The sequence below is a fragment of the Schistocerca serialis genome, chromosome 5 (assembly GCF_023864345.2).
Source record: "Schistocerca serialis cubense isolate TAMUIC-IGC-003099 chromosome 5, iqSchSeri2.2, whole genome shotgun sequence".
NCBI lineage: Eukaryota > Metazoa > Arthropoda > Insecta > Orthoptera > Acrididae > Schistocerca > Schistocerca serialis.
In genome coordinates this window covers 828,955,381-828,977,047 of record NC_064642.1, presented here as the reverse complement: position 1 = coordinate 828,977,047, position 21,667 = coordinate 828,955,381, and positions in this window count along the sequence as shown.

Genomic DNA, 21,667 nt, shown 5'->3' with positions numbered 1-21,667 from the left:
GTCCCTACTGTCAAATGCGTCGAGCTATATTGCGCACGGTGTTACGCTTAGTAGAAGATGAATGTATGAATCGTTCGTCGCAGTCGTGGGTGCCCCGGTCAACTACATCGACTGAGAGGCCCTCCAACTTCTGCGTGCATACCAAACACCTCATCCAACTGAACGAAACGTGTCCCACACATCATTTCTCACTGTTAGCCGCCCCTCACTATCCATATGGACACACACACACTGCTTTAAAGCATACCCCAGACGCTCTCCTCCCAATTGCGTCAAAAAGTAAAATAAGATAAACTTAAAGAAGCAGATCATTTTATTTGGTGAACAGAAATATAATCTTAACAGTTTTTCCTCGATTTGTCCTTACATGAAACAACTAGTCTTTCTTGTAACATTGCAGATAGCAAATACTGCACATTCTCGGATGGCAGATAAAATCGGTGTTTGCAGCATATGAAGGTACACCTCACCAATTGCAGTACCTTCAAAGAAGAATGAACCGACCAAACCGCACGATGACAGACCACACTACTGATTGACACCGTGTAGAGACCGTGTTTGTCCATCTGAACGTGAGGATGTTCAGGAGCCCGGTACGGGTAGTTCATGTGGTTGCTTACAGCACGGTTCACTTTGAACTGCGCCTTGTCTGAACAGATAAGCACCCCTGCGAACTGTTTATCCTGGCGAAGCATGCCTTCAAACCACTCTCACTTCTCCATCCTTCTATCCGGGTAGTCATCGTCCATACCGTGCAGCGATCTTGGAATGTACACTTTTCACTCTGCAGTCTTCAGAATTCGTCGTACGCTTGATCGACTCACCCTGCTTTCACGTGCACTCTGCTTCGCAGATTTCTGAGGTGACCTAGTAAAATGTTGCAACACAGCAGCGCTGGAAGCTGGACTTGTTGATGTTTCTGGTCGGCCAGACCTTTCCTTACCGACCATCTCAGCAGTACCGTGGTCTTCACACTTATCTCGAACACGGGAAACGGTTGTACGTGCTGGTGTCTGTGTTCAGTGCACATTATGCCATTGCCGTTGTACCTCCACCATGTTTTCCTACTTCCAGTACCACTTCATCATGGCCTTGCGTTGTTTAAAAGACAATCTCACTTCATTCACTGCTGCACTGTCATCCGTTGGAAAACGCGCTGCAAGAGCTGTTGAGAAAACAATGGAGTGCGCTATAGCGCAAAATTGCATCGATATGTTTAAAGGAAAGATATTAACTATAAAAGAGTGTCTATATTTTTGTTGACCCCTCTGCATCAGTTAGAACTCTGCCTCCGTGACGAAAATATTGGAATTCACTTATATTGCAAACCACAAACAGAAATTACGCAGAAAGGCGAAATAGTTTGAGAATCATCCGGTAAACATTTCAATATTCCACTGGCTCATTTATTGCAGCATAGATTCGTAAAGCACAGCAACTACAACTACAACAACAAATACAAATTGAGTAAGTGTACTGTGTAATTTATCGCTTGCATGTACTGTTCGCCATGCATTTCGGTACGCCAACAGTATACTGAAAACGACATAGAATAATTATTTACCGAATACCGACTGAAAACTTACTTGTCCTTATGTCCGTGGTTTGACAACTGTTTAATAAACATAGCATATATATTTTCTGGACACGTTATGTGACCTTATTTCCCAATTCTGAAAACTGCTACAAGAAAAATTAGCACTTCTGCTTACTGTCATGACACTCTGATCTTAAGTGTCCTCTGCTGCTGTGGGCAACGAAGTGCCGGGCGTTGTGGCCGAGCGCTTCTAGGCGCTTCAGTCTGGAACCGCGCGACCGCTACGGTCGCAGGTTCGAATCCTGCTTCGGGCATGGATGTGTGTGATGTCCTTAGGTTACTTAGGTTTAAGTAGTTCTAAGTTCTAGGGGACTGATGACCTCAGATTTTAAGTCCCAGTGCTCAGAGCCATTTGAATCATTTGACAACGAAGTATCTCGCGTATCCTAAGATTTCAGGAACTTAACTGCTCAAAGTACCGCATGGAGCTTTACTATACACAGTCCAACGCACTCCTAGATCTTTTGTCTCTTACTTTTCTCATTATATTTCTGGAAATTTGTTCACAGTGGATTAAATCTCTCTCGGTCTCGGTAGGAACTCTCATTTATTGCGCAATACTTCGCTTCCACTGTTCAGTATACCGCGCAATATATCGAGTGACCGTCAGCATCTCTACAGGTCCGTAATCCACTTCAATATACTGCGGAAACCGTCAGAATAACCCATAGACGATCAATATTGTTGCGCAGTACTCAGCATTCCTCAACAAATATTGACCACGCGAGGCCCCTGTAGAGCAGCTTTTCCACATGCAAACCGCGTTCAGTTCGCAGTAGATTTTTTGTACCTAAATAATAGTTTCACTTAGTCAACAATTCAAAAATATGTCTCGTGATACCAATCGTTCTGTTCTACGAACACCTTACGACGTAGTTGCAGGTTTTCCTAATACAGCGCTTAATTTGTCGTTCTCTGCACCATCTCGTGCGCTGCCCCATAATGGAGTAGAAGGTACAAGTCCAAACGAATAAGGTAGTATCAGTGTTTTGCTCAGCCTGTCAATGTCCCAGTCAAAAAATGGCACTGCAGAATAGTGACCGTTTCTTACCTAGTGTTGAAAATCTCCAGAAATATGGCTCATCCAAATAATGTGCCCACTTTGGTGCGGAATCGGGAAGGAATTTCTTTTGCATGCGAGCGACGCTTGGAGTCCAGAATGATGTAGTTAGTCAAGAAGCGGAACAGGGAAATGCTCGGTCGGCCGCTCACACACTGTTTTCAGACAGTGTCCATTGTGGACCCTTGCTAGAGCACCACCGTTGTGGCACGGCCCTCTCGCGACGAACGTGCTGCTGCCCGCCGGCCAGTGCGAGAAAGTAAAATGACACCACGCGTGCTGCAACCACCACGGATCGCAGTGCGAGATTGGTGAGGAGCTCTTCTGGCCTGGCCTCCATCCCTCCACTCCACCAGCACGGCTCACAACAGCTGGGTGGTCGTTGACACATGTGAGGGTGCTGCAGTACCTTCCCCCAACGCATCCCACACGTGTTCCGGGGCATTTAAGCTGCGGGAATGACAGGCCAGACCACTTGGCGAATATCCAGTCTGTGATGTCACATATGAATACCATCACACAGTCGTCGCGAAGTTGGCAAAGGAATTGCAAGTTTCTGTCAGACATTGACAGCAGTGATGCGCGGTCTGGCGGACCCAGTGGCGCACACCTGCTGCGCCACGGCTCCAGCACCTCTGCACCACGAGCGCCATCTGCCGTCGCAATACAGCAGGGCTGTCGGCAGTCACACAGCCCGACCCGTGCTTGGAGTCTTTCCTACATCGACATCTACAGAGATACTCTGCAAGCCAAAGTACAGTACTTGGCGGAGGCTACCCTGTACCACAACCAGTCATTTCCCTTCCTGTACCACTCACAAATAGAGCGAGAGGAAAGCAACTACCTATATGCCTCCCTATGAGCCCTAATTTCTTGTACCTTATCTTCGTGGTCCGTATGTATAATGTATTTTGGCGACAATAGAATCAACTGGCAGTCAGCTCAAAAACCAGTTCTTTAAATTTTCTCAGTTCTTGAAAATAACGCCGTCATCCCTTCACGGATTACCGTTTGAGTTTCCAAACCATCTGTGTAACACTTACATGTTGTTCGAACCTACCGCTAACAAATATAACAGCACACTTCTGAATTGCTTCGATGTCTTCCTTCAATTCGAACTGGTACGGATCTCAAACACTTGAGCAGAACACAAAAACTGGTCGCTCCAGTGTCCTATATGCACTCTCTTTTGTAGCTGAACCACTGTTTCCTAAAATTCTGCGAAGAAAGCAGAGTCGACCATTTGCCTTCCCTACAAAAGTTCTCACATTCTCGTTCCATTGCGCATCACTTTGCAATGTTACGCTCAGATATTCGAGCTACGTGAAGTAGTGCGACAGTTTGGTTTCTGGCACACTCTGCATTGTTGCCAGATGTATCCAATATTGCGGTGATGACGTCATCCAAGATAGCGGCGTGCAGACTTGGCAATAGTGCACAACGTCATCCAATATGGCAGCTGTGACAATATCCATTATGGCGGATTTTGGTGGGAAGATAGGTCAACTGGGTAATCTCCACTAACCAGATCCATTCCCATATCCTCCCCCTGAAATATGGCGGGAAGTTCAAATTACAACATGATAGTGCATCACACCTCAGTTATCTCTACTAACCTAAGAAAATTGCAGTAAGATAAGTCACTTGGGCTACCTAAGTCATCTGACCACCACCTCTTCCTAGAAACTGGTGCTAAGCTTGAATTTTGATGGGAAAGAAGAGTCAATTAGGCTATCTCTACTAACCTAAGAAAATGGTGGGGACTGTCACCTCCACTAACCTAAGTCACACGACCGCCACCTCCTCCTAGAGATTCACAGGAAGTTTGAATTTTGGCGGTAAAGAAAAGTCACTTTGGATATTTCTTCTAACCTAAGAAAATGGCAGGAAAGAAAAGTCACTTAGGCTACCCCACTAACCTGTCACCTGACCACCACATCATCCTAGGGATCGATGGGATATTTGAACTTTGGTGGTAAAGAAAGACCACTTGGGCTATCTCTACAAACCTATGAAAGGGGCAGGAAAGAAAGGCCATTTGGACTAACTCCACTAATCTAAGTCATCCAACCGTCACCTCTTCCTAGGGATTGGTGGGAAAATGACTCAGCCTGCTGGAGAGAGGAAAGAGTGTACTTTATTTATTTTGAAAGAATTTATGTAGGGACCGATTTGTGATACTATATTTATCACATTCATAAAAAACACACCCACTCACATGCTTGGGATCACACCACACAGCCTAAAGACCTGTAAGTTACTCCTAAATAACGCTTTGCAGACAAACAACTCCTAAATTACTAAAATAATTTCAGAACAGAGAGCAAACTCCTCCTAAATAATGCAGCACACAGATCTGCAGACACGAAATCAACTCTTTAACTGTACAAATAACACATAGCACAGTCTACACATCTGCAGGAAAATAATGCAACAGACATACACACAATGTATGCAGACACAGCCCACCATCCCCGTCCAGTGGACCTCACAGGAGGCTAGCAGTAGCCCCCGTGAAGTGATGCGGCCATCAACTGCGAAGCCATGCACAGGTGCTCATTCGGGTCCCTCAAGCATGAGGTGGCAGCATCCTCTTCCTACTTGACACCTGAGACATTTCTCTCAAAATATGTGATCACCTGGGCACCATTGATGATGCAACTGGATGGGAGCGAAGACATATTTACAGAGTGCAGACGCTCCAAGGTGGGCGTGCACCCATGTGTTCACCACTGCTGATATGAACCCTCCCTCTACCTGCGGTCCGACGAAGACCTAATTGCCAAGCTACACTGCAGAAACCCATTCCACAGTAGCATGAGCTGAGCAATTCTAACAGACCATGCATAATGCGTGGATGACGCATCACCATGCGTAACTACATACCATCGGAAGCGCATCTAGCAACATTCCCAACGTTATACTGAAGCCACATGGCTATCTAAAATAATAACCAAGTCTAACTCTAGTAAGTTGCATAGTGTCCCAGAAATATGTAACATGTGATTTTGCAGGAGTTTTCGTAATGTCTCAGCTTGTATGCACGGAAATTCTTGCCCTAACAGAACGTGTTTACGAAAACATCACAGAATAACATCGACTTCACTTTTCTCAGGGATTCTAACGTGATACCCCATCCATCACGTGTTACCCTTCCTGCTTTCAACACACACAAATGTTCCCACCGGTATGTAGAGACACCTATATCTCCGCACAAAGGATGTCTTGTGAATAAATCGAGCATTATGATTGGCTCTTATCGAATTTACCCGCCAAATTACTGATGCCGCCGGTATCGAAGCACCATCCACCTTTTCTTTCTTTCTGAAGATGAGACTTTCAGAGGTAAAGACTATTTTACACAGATCACCATATTGCACCGACAATTAAATCCTGTAAACTGCCCCTACATATCATCAAAGACAGAAAGACTCCTACTCGATTAAACTGCTCTCCCACCTAGGACAGCTGGCCGGGGTGGCTGAGCGGTTCTAGGCGCTACAGTCTGGAACCGCGCAACCGCTACGGTCGCAGGTTCAAAACCTGCCTCAAGCATAGATGTGTGTGATGCCCTTAGGTTAGTTAGGTTTAAGTAGTTCTAAGTTCTCAGGGACTGATGACCTCAGAAGTTAAGTCCAATAGTGCTCAGAGCCATTTTTGAAACACTGAGGACAGGAGCTTGGATATTAGAGCGTGCAACCAATATCCAATCCGGCAATATTTCACTGCCTACCATCTCGATGTAGTAAACATACAATTTGTATCCTGCGTCATACAGAATCAGCCCTTTTATATCCCTCAGCACTGTGTATACCCTTTGCATTAGTTGATATTTACCTGGAGGTTGGGCGAGCATTCACCCCCAATGCATGACCAGAGCACCCTCAGCGGATCGAAGTCACTCTCAGAACTGTTCAACAAATTTGGGCTCGCTTCCCCTCGGCACAAACGTATTACTGTTTCTGGTCCAGACCTGAGTGCTTGCTTGCTTTTCTGCACCCATCTCTGGACTCTGGGCTTAAAAGAACAGATGTATTTTCGCATGGTTTGCAATAGTATGATACCATTTTCGCGGTACTTCTCGATATCAAGCACAAAGCATCACCCAACCGATAGCTCGCACAACATAATTCCCAAGATACAGACTGGAAATTATTTCTCTACAAACTCCAAACTTTAGCGAGGTGGAGCATGCTCTAGACCACTTAGTAAGTAGAAACATATTCCGTGTGGGAGAACCTTTATTTGAAAAAAATTCGACAAAATAAAAATAGAGGAAACTGATATTTCCACTCGCTAATACTGATGTTGGTGTTGTAACATATTCCAAATCTTCCCTATAATTTACAAAGTCAACATGTTTCTCATGTCTAGAGAACCAGCAAACGTGTCTTTCACCTGGTAGATGCAGACACCACAATCTATGTTCCCTCAACTAAATAATGGCTCTAAATGTTCAGAAGCAATGAACCGATCAATTTACATTGGTGGGAATAATGGTCCAGTGCAAACACACCTCCATTTGCAATCTTGTCAGTTTTCCATGTGATAACGAAAGCTATCCAACACATACTAACTATTAGTTCGCTATTCGATCGTCTAGAGGATAACACAGTTAAGTCATCTACATTCGCATGGCTCCTACTGTTAACGAGATTCATGAATCATTCTTGTACAGGTCACCTATACTGCACGCATATACAGAATCATTAGCCCAAGAAACCACCCTTATACATATTTTTTGCCTGTTCTTACAACTAAATGTTAGGTGTGTGGCCTCAATTGAACGACATTCGACAGTGAGCAAAGTATATGAAATACACCCTGCTGACGGCAGTGGCTCTGGAAATAGAAATATCTGTACCATTATTATCACTTAACGTACTCTTATCTCTGCTATCACAGTATTCCACAGTCATGTCGGAACACAAACATGTCGGAACACAAAAATGTAGGAACAGAAACATATACTTCATAAGCCTGATGATAAAGGTGAACCTACCACGCACACGCATCCACTACTACTACTAAGTATAATACTTTGCTAATAAATGATTCCACACGATACAAAATAATACTGAGAGAAAATCATCGATGGGTGGACATGTCTCGTAAGTTTCTTTTGCGAGTGCTACCACTTTGTCTTAGAAAGAGAGACGCAGTCGGCCAGATGTCAAAAAATCCGAGCGCAACAACTACTGTGTGTTACTGTCACAAGCCGTCTTGCTTCTAGAGGTGCACACAAGTATCCATGTTAAAGCTATACTTGCATTATAGATCGAGGTACGACATTACCTCTGAACGAGGTGGCTTTTCCAGACAAATACCGAGATGGTGATCATAGGAATGTGCATTATCAGCCCAGCACTCCGGTTACACGTAGCCGATGATGCAACCTCGTGATAAAATATCTGAATTTTGAAAGTGATTCGGCTAATGAACGTGATACGTAAGCGATATTTGCGACAATATATTACTATAGTACTTGTAACGTATTCTGACTCGATGTCATGTCAGAGGGTCTGCGATATATCCACCGAGTAATAGACGATGACTGATTGAGAGGATCACAAACAGTAGTAGTAGATGATGTGCTGATTGAGTTCATAAGAAAATGTACACAAGCTTTTCAGATGTTTAGTGTTACGCTATCCACTACAAATGATGTCTATAATTTGAAATAAAGTTCTTCCATGCAACCAGATACCTGCAAAGGATCACAGCCACAAGTGAATCGTATTTCTATCTCTCTCATATCTTGAAGCGAGTCACCTTTCTCGAACCGATATGCTACAGTAAAATTCCAACGTGGTTTTAGTCAGTCACTACGCATCCTTCAACTGCTCCCATTTCTGCAGTTTTGCGCATGTGATCGTTCCAATTCAAATCGTAACTGAGCAGAAGTCAGAGAAAACCATATCCAGCACCTTCTGCAACCCATGTGGAAACAGAACAACCTGAGTTAGTGTAACAGGACAGTGTCTTGGCTATTCTGTGGAAATGTGCACAATGTGGTATGTCTCCAAACTATACACAGATACTACAGTCCGAAGCAGATCAGTGTCCATTCACATCTATCAGCCCATCATGCTATCATCATAATTCTGTACCATCCAACAGAGAAAAATTACGAACTATAAAAGCCACACTAGCTTCATCCGATATAAAAGTCACCTTCTCGCCGTTGCAGGCGCAGTGACGCATCGCTGCGATGTGGATCCGGCGCAGAGAGAGAGTTGTTGCGATGCTTCCCAGAATAGCATTCCTAATGGGACACCTCGTCCGTCATCGAATTTACCTGTCAAACTGCTGCTGCTGCTGATGTGGGACGATTCTATTAAATATACAGCCTTTGATCCATTGCAGAGGGCAGTTTAAGGTTTCATCACCCGTACTGTAGGATGATGACCGTATCCCAGAGACTATACTGTAAGTCGCAAGAGACGCTCCCTGTGACCCTGTGTCGTTGTTTGAAACATTGTTTTCTAACACACTATGTTCACTGCCATACATTTCGTTTTTTGCGACGACTACTTCAAGGTCTGTGTCAGGTCCTAAACTAACATTAAGACGTTCTGATCCATGGCCTCTCACAGAAAACTAGACATCGCATGGTGTGAATACTTTTGTTACTGCAGTTACGATAACACGCAACACATGGTAGATGATTTTAAACAAAAGACAGTTACAACATAAGGAAATTGGAAGAGTTTGGCTGCATTGGAGAGATTTCCAATTTGATGTCCGAAAGTGATTGATGACCTCTACATTTAAACTCATTTGTCGAACTGATGGGATAGATGATGGCTCTGAGTTCCCTCTGTTTTGCTGCTAGCAACCGCCAGAAGGTGTCACCCATCCACAAAACTCATTCCCCTTCTCAAACAAGAGCTCTGTCAGTCATTATGTGGTAAGCAACAGGCTGTCAGTGGATGGATGGGATGGGAAATACACCATCGATGTACTGTTATAATAAGCATCACAGTTGATAGCGCAATCAATTTTAGCAATTTTACAGTAAGTTCAACACTGGTGAATGATGTGACAGCATGTTTCACTATTTCAGTATCATAGCTAAACCACCCCTCCTCTACTTTGCGAGTATCATTGCAAATGTAGATAGATGACTGTGCAGTACGTCCGTTCATTGTTAATTCTCGAATACATAAATCATCAAAGTATACCAGACAGCGCTCTACATATTAGTAACACCTCGAGAATAGTGCATAATTTATTATCTGTCTCTGTGCTTATGAGAGTAACAGAGCATTCCCACAGTCTTAGGATAAAATTAGAGACGGAATTGCCTCCTCACACTGTCTTTGACCAGGCCGCCCTGGAGCACCATTACTGACTTAATCTGCAGCTGACCAGAAATAGACCGCTACATTTCACGTCTCGTGAATGAATGGAGCTTGCCGAGTCCTCACCCACGCAGGTGCACAAGATTTCCCCAGATGCACCCCTTATCGGTGCATAGTACCAGATTTGAAAGTGTTGTGATAAAATAGCACATGGTTAAGAAGAACAAGAAACAGGTGAATTTATGCATGATGGAGCTCCAGACGGATAGAGTTCTAAGCATTTTAGGTGAATAAACTGCGCTGTCAACTGTAAAGTATGGTTCTTCAGTATGGTATCGGGAAGGTATTGGTATGAGAGAACCTAAACACCTTCACTCCTAAGGCTACAACGTTCTGCACTTAAAACATGCTATAATGTTAGATCGCTTCAGTTTCCTACCTATCAGTCGTGTGCAGTGCGGCGCTGTTAATATTCCAATGTAAGAAATATACTTCTAGCGCATGACATAATTCTTCTTGCAGGTATCTCTACGATAAACTATGCTAACAAACTGTAAAACACTGGCTGATTGTGATACGAGGACAATATAGCTTTCCAGACATGTATACCGTCCACTGTCCATATCAGATCACAGTTCGAAAATTATACTGTGCCCACAACAGTTCTATATATAATGGCAAAGGTCCTGAGCTCGAGTCTCGGTCCGGCACACAGTTTTAATCCGCCAGGAAGTTTCATATCCTACCCCCTCTAGAATGCATCATCATTCCGCCATTAAATCGTACCTTGTTACATCTCCATCTCAATCGACCACCTCGTCCATTTGCTGTTATCCTTTCATGCAGTTGCAAGTAAGTTTAGAGGCACATTGTTCTCTGTCTTCCTGTGAAACGTCAAATGCAGTAGTCAACTTGCGCGTATCACTGTTACCTCAAGAGACGTACATTTGAATGCTGCCTCAACAGAAGAAAAAGTGACTGTTTCCCCGCTTTAGTTCCCTTCCATGTTGACGTTTTCCCAAGTTCCTCTTGCTGTCACATACTTAGCCCCATGTACAAATTGTTCTGCGCCAGGCAGAAGACACGCAAGTACTTCCTCAATTTCCCCGCATTTCAGCGCATTTTACCTCAATATATACTTATTTTCCGCAATTCTGTCGATTTTTATGTCACTCCCACCAAAGCGTACATGATATAACCTCTTGCTCCGTGTTCTAAAACCGCTTGTAAATGTAGTAGAGCTACCAATGTCTAGCGCAAATTCATTGTTTTTTTTCTGATTGGGAGGTGTAATGTAGCACTGTACTCGACTGCATCCAGTCACCTCAACATTTGCAGTGTGTTTGCTCTGTTTTCTGTATGTCTGTATGCGTGCATGCGTAACGGATGGCTCCCAGGACCCAGTCCTCCAGCTGGTAGACTCAACTTCGCAGATATAGCACATATTCGGGTGTAGCGCGCGAAATCTTGGTAATTATGATGCGCGAGCGACCAGTTGGATGCTGCTGTGTGCTTGATATCGAGAAGTACCGCGAAAATGGTATCATATTATCGCAAACCATGCGAAAATTCATCTTTTCTTCTAATCCCAGAGTCTAGAGACGGGAGTAGAAAAGCAAGCAAGCAATCAGGTCCGGACCAGAAACAGTAATGCGTTTGTGCCGAGGGGAAGCGAGCCCAAATTTGTAGAACAGTTCTGAGAGTGACTTCGATCCGCTGAGGGTGCTCTGTTCACGCGTTGGGAATGAATGCTCGCCCAACCTCAAGGTAAATATCTACTGCTGCAAAGGGTATAGACTATACGGTGCTGTCGTTCATTGCGATATATGTACAAGTGATGTAAAAAGGGCTGATTTTGTATGATGCAGGATACAATCTGTATGTTTACTACATAGATACCATAGGCAGTGAAATATTGTCGGGTTGTAGATCGGTTTCATGCACTAATATCCAAGTTTCTGTCCTCGGTGGGGGAGCAGTTTACTTGAGTAGCAGTCTTTCTGTATTTGACGATATGTAGGGGCAATTTACAGGGTTTACTTGTCAGTGCAATATGGTGATCTGCGTAAAATAGTTTTTGCCTCTGAAAGTTTCATCAGCAGAAAGAAAGAAAAGGTGTATGGTGCTTCGATACGTGTGGCGTAAGTAATTCGGCAGGTAAATTTCGTAAGAGCCAATCATAATACTCAATTCATTCACAAGTTATCCTTTGTGTGGGAATATAGGAGTCTCTACAGAGTGGTGGGAGCTTTTGTGTGTGTTGAAAGCAGGAAGGGTAACACGTGATGGGCGGGGTTTCACGTTAGGGCAGCTAGGACGACTGTATTCGATGTTATTCTGCGCTATTTTCGTAAACAGGTTTTGTTAGGGCAAGAATTTCCGTGCATGCAAGCTGAGACATCTCGAAAACTCCTACAAAAGCGCATGTTAAGCATTTCTGGGACACTATGCAATTTGCCGGCAGCGGTGGCCGTGCGGTTCTAGGCGCTGCACTCCAGAACCGCGGGACTGCTACGGTCGCAGGTTCGAATCCTGCCTCGTGCATGGATGTGTGTGATGTCCTTAGGTTAGTTAGGTTTAAGTAGTTTTAAGTTCTAGGGGACTGATGAGCTCAGAAGTTAAGTCCCATAGTGCTCAGAGCCATTTGAACCACTATGCAATGTACTAGAGTTAAACTTGGTTATTATTTTAGACAGCCACGTGGCTTCAGTATAACATTGAGAAGGTTGCTAGATGTGCTTGCGATGGTATGTAGCTATGCATGGTGATGCGTCAGGCACACGTCATGCATGGTCTGTTAGAATCGCTAGGGAGAAAGCGACTTTTGTTATTCTGCAACGGATTTTTGCAGCGTCGGTCGCCAATTAGCTCGTTTCCGGACTGCAGGTAGAGGGAGGGTTCACATCATTAGCGGCAGACACACGTGCACGTGGCCCACCTTGGAGTTTCTGCGCTCTGTAAATAGGTCTTCACTACTGTTCGGTCTCGTCATCAACGGTGTCTAGGTGGTCACATATTTCGAGAGGAATTTCTCAAGTGTCGAGTAGGAAGGAGATGCCGCTATCTCATGCTTGAGGTATCCAAATGGGCACCTGTTCGTGGCTTGGCAGTTGACGGCCGCCTCACTTTGCAGGGACTGCCGCTAGCTCCCTGTGCGGTCCAGTGGACAGGGGGAGTGGACGGTGCCTGCGCACTTTGTGTGCGTGTCTGTTGCATTATTTCGCATGCAGGTGTGTAGGCTATCCTATGCGTTATTTGGACAGTTAAAGAGTTGGTTTCGTGTCTGCACATCTGTGTGCTGCATTATTTAGGAGGAGTTTGCATCTCTGTACCGAAATTATTTCGGTAGTTTAGGAGTTGTTTACATGTCTGCAAAGCGTTATTTAGGAGTAGTTTACAGGTCTGTGGGCTGTATTATGTGACAGCAAGCATGTCAGAGCGTGTGTTTTGTAACAGTTTGATAAATATGCTACCTCAAATCGGTCCCTAAATACATTCTTCCAAAATAAATAAAGTACACTCCTTCCTCTCTCCAACAGCCTAGAGCAGGCTGTGTCATTTCTCCATCCAGTCATCTTGGTTTATGTCACAGAACGGATGACAGCGCCCTCTGGCGGCAGTACTGTGTACTAGGTCCAGACCTCATGGTGGACACACTGATTCCCGACATCTCGGATGAAGGTACTCGCGTCATCAGCTGATGTCATAAGAGCCACCTTGGATCACGTCACGGAGCGGATTACTGCGCCCTCTGGTGGTGATACTGTGTTGTAGGTCAGATGGACTCTGGACCTTGTGGCCCAGTAAATTACGTTTGAGTCGAATTGCACTATCTGAAATTAGTCCTTTGTCCACTGAAACTGGTTTTAGAACGCAGAACAATTCTCCAAATACGAAAAAAATAATTACTTTTAGAATTTATTACTGATGGCATGTGATTACTGCCAGTGGATGCAATAAATCTAAGACTAAAGCTGAACTCGAACAGGACTGATATACTAAACAAAGTTTCGAAATAAAACTTTAAATGTGTATGAAACTGAACGTTAACAGACAGTTTGTACTAATAATTTTGTCTTGGGAGAGTAAGTTGTGATATATTAACACGAAAACCATTTAAGATTTGAGGGTGTTTGCGGCTGGTCCCGGCGGAGGTTCGAGTCCTCCCTCGGGCATGGGTGTGTGTGTTTGTCCTTAGGATAATTTAGGTTAAGTAGTGTGTAAGCTTAGGGACTGATAACCTTAGCACTTAAGTCCCATAAGATTTCATACAGATTTGAACATTTTTTGAGGATGTTTCACCGACTGAGGGAGACATGCAAATTACTGGGAGAGACACACGTTGCAGATTACTAGGAGAGACACGAAGTCAAATTAATGGATATATTAGAATCTGGAAAAGTTTTCAGAGCACAGTTTATTTTCAAGAAATTAATTAAGAGTAGTCACTAAATCCTCAAAGAACTCATTTTCTTTTTACTCTTCAGAAAGATTCATTTTACCCAACAGTAAGCTGCCCCATGTTGGGAAACACTGCACTAGACAATAGTGAACGTGTACAGCCCTAGTTGTTCGTCGTAGGTATCATAAAGGCAGTAAACGCCAGTATATCATTACCTGGGATGTAATTGCAACACACTCTGTAGCATTCAGTCATTGGCTGTAAGCTACAATACAGAACACACCACACGTGAACTACAAACGACGAAAGTCAATAGGCGACTTCCGCGTTGTTGCCCAAAGTATATCTTTGAAAGGAGCATAGTTAGAATTCCTCTCGCAACGTACACTGCTCAGCCCAGGCAATAACAGCGCCACTTGACGAGGAATGACTGTTGGCTAAACACACACACGGTGATGTAGTATCAGCGCGTGTGCTAACCATATGTAGAATGGGGATGACACACGATCTATCTGAGTCTGACCGAGGGCAGATTGCGATCGCGCGGAGGCTCGGCACGAACATTTGGGAAACTGCACGACCCGCCGTGTGTTCAAGCAGTGCTGTGGTGAGTATCTTGAACACGTGACGAAACCGAGGTGAATACATTTCCAGACGTCGTGGGGTTGGCCGGCCATCCTTCATTATACATATCGGAGGTCGTACACTGGTCAAATTGGTAAAAGAGGACAAACGGTGAACTGTGGTGAAACTAACACCAGACTTTAATGACGGGCAAAGTATAAGTGTGTCTGAACACGCAGTGCACCGAACCCTCCTAACAGTGGGCCTGTGCAGCCGCCGAGCCATGCATATGCCAAAGTTAACACCACGACCACTGCAATTACAAATGAAAAGGGCACGTGATCATCTGCACTGGACGTTGGCGCAGTGACACAGCGTTGCGTGGTCTGATGAATCCCAATATCTTGCTCATCGTGACGATGGGAGGGCTCGAAACCGTCGTCTTCCAGGGAAACAACTCCTTGACACTAGACTGTACTGTGGGGCGGACACAAGTTGGCGGTGGCTCCATTATGCTCTTGGGAATATTCACGTGGGCGTCCATAGGTCTACTGGAGCGCGTGCAATGCACAATGACGGTACAGGAGTATCACACACTGGTTGCAGACCATGTACACGGTTTCATGATGATCACGTTTCCTGACGGCAGTGGAATTTATCGACAAGATAATGCACCACATGACAATCCCAGGAGTGTGATGGAGTGGTTGCAGGAACACGGTGGCGAGCTCCAGTTGATGTACTGGCCTCCCATCTCATCAGGTATGGACACGATCGAACACATCTGGGATGCGATTGAACTTGGCGCCAGAGCGCATCCTCCAGTCCCCGGAGTTAGGTGACGTGTGTGTGCAGATGTGGTGCTACAACTCGCTCCAGCGCCCTACCAAGGCCTCATTACTTCTGTGCCACGACGCGTCGCCGCTCTCATCCGTGCCAAAGGTGGACACCCCGGCTACTACGTAGGTTGTCATATCGTTCTGGCTAGTCAGTGCGTATAAAGGTTGGTGAAAGTGCTTGGTCGGCCTGCCCAGACAGAAGCGGTTCCACGGCGGCCAGAGACAGCTGTCACCGCAACCGCCTGCTGAAGTCAGGGGCGCTCGACCTCCTGCCCGCCAGTCTGCCTGAGAAAGGAAAACGGCAGTAGCTACTGAAAAACAGTAATTTGAAATACTCCACTAGCCTGTTTACCCAAAACGTAGACGTTAGCAGCTTGTCATGACTTGGTTACACATTATCTCAGACCTCATAAAGGTGGCATAAGAGAAGTACAACAAGAAAATTAGAAACGTTATGAGATATGTTACTTATACGGCCTCGAGGACTTCGGGCGTGGAAGGCACTGCGTCTTCATGTTATCTCGTATTACACACTTTCTTAATCTCGTCCAACTTCACTCATCCTCATATTCCTTTGAATGTCACTACAAAATTATGTCATAGTATGACATGATTTCAGAAGCAAATAGATGCGTGAAAAGATGCCGCATCTTGCCTGGTGTTTAAATTTATCATTTTTTTGTTACTCAGTGGTCAGTGAAATGTAAATAAACAGGAGGGAGGTGTGGAGTTTGTATTAGTATACGGGACGGATTACCTAGAAGTTGGATCACTTTTCTTTCGGGAGTCGTTCAAGACAGCAACAAGATTTTCGGCATCTCATAATAAGCAAACGATCTCGTAATTTTGTTGCGTGTATTGTACACTGAACTGTCGTTTCAACAAAGCAAGTGTGATTTGTTTCAATGGAAAAGCACTCCGTCTTCAGGCCACAAGTGGCCCATCGGGACCATCCGACCGCCGCGTCATCTTCGGGTGAGGATGCGGATAGGAGGGGCGTGTGGTCAGCACACTGCTCTCCCGGTTGTTACGATGGTTTTCTTTGACCGGAGCCGCTACTATTCGGTCGAGTAGCTTCTCAATTGGCATCACGAGGCTGAGTGCACCCCGAAAAATGGCAACAGCACATGGCGGCCCGGATGGTCACCCATCCAAGTGCCAGCCACGCTTCGATGATCTGACGGGAACCGGTGTATCCACTGCGGCAAGGCCGTTGCCCCGTTTCAGTGGAAGATCATACTTAATTTTAACGGCATTCGCATGCTGATGAGAAGGCGCGTACAGTGATGTTGCGCGTGTTAATGTTGCCGTTGAAACGTATCTGTATGTCACAAACCTAATTTCTTCATCTTGAACGGATCACGAAATAAAATCCGGTGCAAGTTGTAGGTGGCTCCCGCAAGAAAAGCTCTACAACGAATGCAAGAACGTGGTGGTGCCGACTCGAAACTAAGTCTGGAAATGAAAAACAATATATCAGCAACATTTCGAAAGGAGAATAGTGAAGATGAACATTGAAATAACAGGAGCGGGTGACGATATTTTGGGCTTAGGGCAGTTGGCAGAGACTGGATGGGCAGAAAAATAAGTGAAAAAAACGGTCAACTGCGTTTCACAAACTAAACAAATAGTCTGTTCAAATGTACGATTCCAGTGCGTCTGAAAAATGAGAGTTTACCATCAGTTACGACTTGTAGCAGTGGAGCTTGGCGGTTTGACGCGGCAGTCATTCAAAAACTGGTGGTTGAGGATTTGTGGTAGACACAGAGAAGAGAAGCAAGTGGATTTGAAAACGAACTGGGGGTCAGACGTAGTTACGGCTGTAACCAAAATGAAAAGCGGGCGTGCAGAGGCTAATCTTTCCTACATGGACAAAGGAAGATCCTGTCTGCATTCCAGGAGACAAGGAAAACAACAGAAAACATGAGTGTATGAAATCAGGCCGCGTGACTGCAGACAGGTAAGAGAGTGCATATATAGACAGACAGAGAGAGAGAGAGAGAGAGAGAGAGAGAGAGAGAGAGGGAGAGAGGATTTCTGTTGTGATTGACGAATGGATGTTGTTATTGAATTATTGAACAGCAACACATTCACGTTTCCTGGCGTGTTCGTCAGTAACTGAGATAACTTATTACTAGCATGTGTCGTTGTTCACCCTCGTTTTTGGAACGCCTTTTCTTCGGAATGAGCAGCATGGCAGACAGACCCAAATGGGAGACGTAGTCAAGCGGGCGGTGGTTAACTGAGGTCGTGTAAAGATATGCTCTTCAAGGTTTTAATATTTTATTCTAACATTGATACAATTTGTGGGGCGAGACCGTAATTGTTCTTTTCCTGCAATAAGTTTTCCGATATAAATTATAGCTGTTGACGTAATACACTTCCATCCACAGTTATAGGACGGCAAGAAATGCGCCATATATTACTTCGAGAATGGTTCCAAAAGACTGGCAAGATATTGTGTTTCGTCTATCTAAATAATATGAGACACGAAGATACTTCGGAAGCAGATTTACCCTAACTCTGACAATGTAAGCTACCCACAGCTTATTTCGTAATTAAACATTTAACACGAAAGCCAGAGTTTTGTTAAACTGTGGAAATTGTGTTTTTGGGATTAATACTTTAACAGTTCATTTTCAGAAACATTACCTTCTTAATTAAAGCACCATTTGCTTTGCTTCCGTTCTATCTTAACCCTAGGACGCCCCAGCCTTTTTTTCTAACTTGAATGTCAAATGGGGGGGGGGGGGGGGGGGGGGGTTCGGCGAGCCCACAGGTATTACATAAGTTTACTGACGAAAAATTACAACTTTCAAAATGGTTTATGTATTTTAACTAAGGCATCGGTTTATAAATGTTGTTAATTGTAATAAATATTGGATTGAGTGAATAAAAAATTGACATATTACAATACAAAATACAGATGTGTTCAAATACAATCTACATCTACATCCATACTCCGCAAGCCTCCTGACGGTGTGTGGCGGAGGGTACCCGGAGTACCTCTATCGGTTCTCCCTTCTATTCCAGTCTCGTATTGTTCGTGGAAAGAAGGATTGTCGGTATGCTTCTGTGTGGGCTCTAATCTCTCTGATTTTATCCTCATCGTCTCTTCGTGAGATATACGTAGGAGGGAGCAATATACTGCTTGACTCTTCGGTGAAGGTATGTTCTCGAAACTTTAACAAAAGCCCGTACCGAGCTACTGAGCGTCTCTCCTGCAGAGTCTTCCACTGGAGTTTATCTATCATCTCCGTAACGCTTTCGCGATTACTAAATGATCCTGTAACGAAACGCGTTGCTCTCCGTTGGATCTTCTCTATCTCTTCTATCAACCCTATCTGGTACGGATCCCACACTGCTGAGCAGTATTCAAGCAGTGGGCGAACAAGCGTACTGTACCCTACTTCCTTTGTTTTCGGATTGCATTTCCTTAGGATCTTCCAATGAATCTCAGTCTGGCATCTGCTTTACCGAAGATCAACTTTATATGATCATTCTATTTTAAATCACTCCTAATGCGTACTCCCAGATAATTGATGGAATTAACTGCTTCCAGTTGCTGACCTGCTATTTTGTAGCTAAATGATAAGGGATCTTTCTTTCTATGTATTCGCAGCACATTACACTTGTCTACATTGAGATTCAATTGCGATTCCCTGCACCATGCGTCAATTCGCTACAGATCCTCCTGCATTTCAGTACAATTTTCCATTGTTACAACCTTTCGATACACCACAGCATCATCTGCAAAAAGCCTCAGTGAACTTCTGATGTCATCCACCAGGTCATTTATGTATATTGTGAATAGCAACGGTTCTATGACACTCCCCTGCGGCACACCTGAAATCACTCTTACTTCGGAAGACTTCTCTCCATTGAGAATGACATGCTGCTTTCTGCTATCTAGGAACTCCTCAATCCAATCACACAATTGGTCTGATAGTCCATAGGCTCTTACTTTGTTCATTAAACGACTGTGGGGAACTGCATCGAACGCCTTGCGGAAGTCAATAAACACGGCATATACCTGTGAACCCGTGTCTATGGCCCTCTGAGTCTCGTGGACGAATAGCGCGTTGTGTTTCGTCTATCTAAATAATATGAGACACGAAGATACTTCGGAAGCAGATTTACCCTAACTCTGACAATGTAAGCTACCCACAGCTTATTTCGTAATTAAACATTTAACACGAAAGGGTTTCATATGACCGTCTTTTTCGAAACCCATGCTGATTCCTACAGAGTAGAATTCTAGTCTCCAGAAAAGTCTTTATACTCGAACATAATAAGTGTTCCAAAATTCTACAACAGATCGACGTAAGAGATATAGGTCTATAGTTCTGCACATCTGTTCGACGTCCCTTCTTGAAAACGGGGACGACCTGTGCCCTTTTCCAATCCTTTGGAACGCTACGCTCTTCTAGAGACCTACGGTACACCGCTGCAAGAAGGGGGGCAAGTTCCTTCGCGTACTCTGTGTAAAATCGAACTGGTATCCCCTCAGGTCCTGCGGGCTTTCCTATTTTGAGGAATTTTAATTGTTTCTCTATCCCTCTGTCGTCTATTTCGATTTCTACCATTTTGTCATCTGTGCGACAATCTAGAGAAGGAACTACAGTGCAGTCTTCCTCTGTGAAACAGCTTTGGAAAAAGACATTTAGTATTTCGGCCTTTAGTCTGTCATCCTCTGTTTCAGTACAATTTTGGTCACAGAGTGTCTGGACATTTTGTTTTGATCCACCTACCGCTTTGACGTAAGACCAAAATTTCTTAGGATTTTCTGCCAAGTCAGTACATAGAACTTTACTTTCGAATTCATTGAACGCCTCTCGCATAGCCCTCCTCACACTACATTTCGCTTCGCGTAATTTTTGTTTGTCTGTAAGGTTTTGTTTATGTTTGTGTTTGCTGTGAAGTTCCCTTTGCTTCCGCAACAGTTTTCTAACTCGGTTGTTGTACCACGGTGGCTCTTTTCCACCTCTTACGATCTTGCGTGGCACATACCCATCTAACGCATATTGTACGATGGTTTTGAACTTTGTCCACTGTATTGAAAACAAACACTAGCACTACTGGCACTATGGTTGACTAAAGGGACTCTCTCTGACTGTACTCAAAACAAACACGAAATCTATGGAACACTATTAATAGCACTCGACAATTAAAGCTTCCTAAAAACAAAAACACACGGAAGAAGAAGTGACATGTAAGTAAATACAGTTAATACTTAAATTAAGGTAACTCGCTGCACAGCAGACGTGAAGCAGACGGCGGTTAGGACGACTACTCTGACTACTCTGAGTCCTCAACTTCGAGGCAAGAGACACACTTCACAATTTTTTCTGAATGTGTGCTACACACATGTTTATGACACTGTCCACATTACTGTTTTGGTTTACTTAGATTCTTGTACTTCTGTTTCTTTGATTTAGCTTCTCTTACACAAATATGGCAGCGACCTTTCCCTGCAGGAGGCTGACGTGCTTCTGTTGTCACTTCTTTGATTTTCTTTTGTAGAATAGTCTCCATTGATTGATCAATTTGGTTAGATAACCCTCTTGCATTGGCACTTCTTTCTTCTACCTCTAATTTCACTAGTTCCATCCCAGCTTGCAGAAGATAAAGTTTCCGTTTGTTGTGTTTCTTTTCTTTCCATCTTGGATGTTGCTGGATGAATATGGTAGTTGCATTGATGGCTCAAATGTCGATGAGAGAGTAAAATACACATAGATGCGATCTCTTTGTTCCCCTCTTGCAGTTGTACATACGCGTCATTTGATCAATGGTATCAATTCCACCTTTAGTGGAATTATAATATGCATTTATCTCGGTTTAATTCTTCTCTCCTCCAACAGTGCCTGTATCTTGGTGCATTGTTGACAACATCATTAAGTT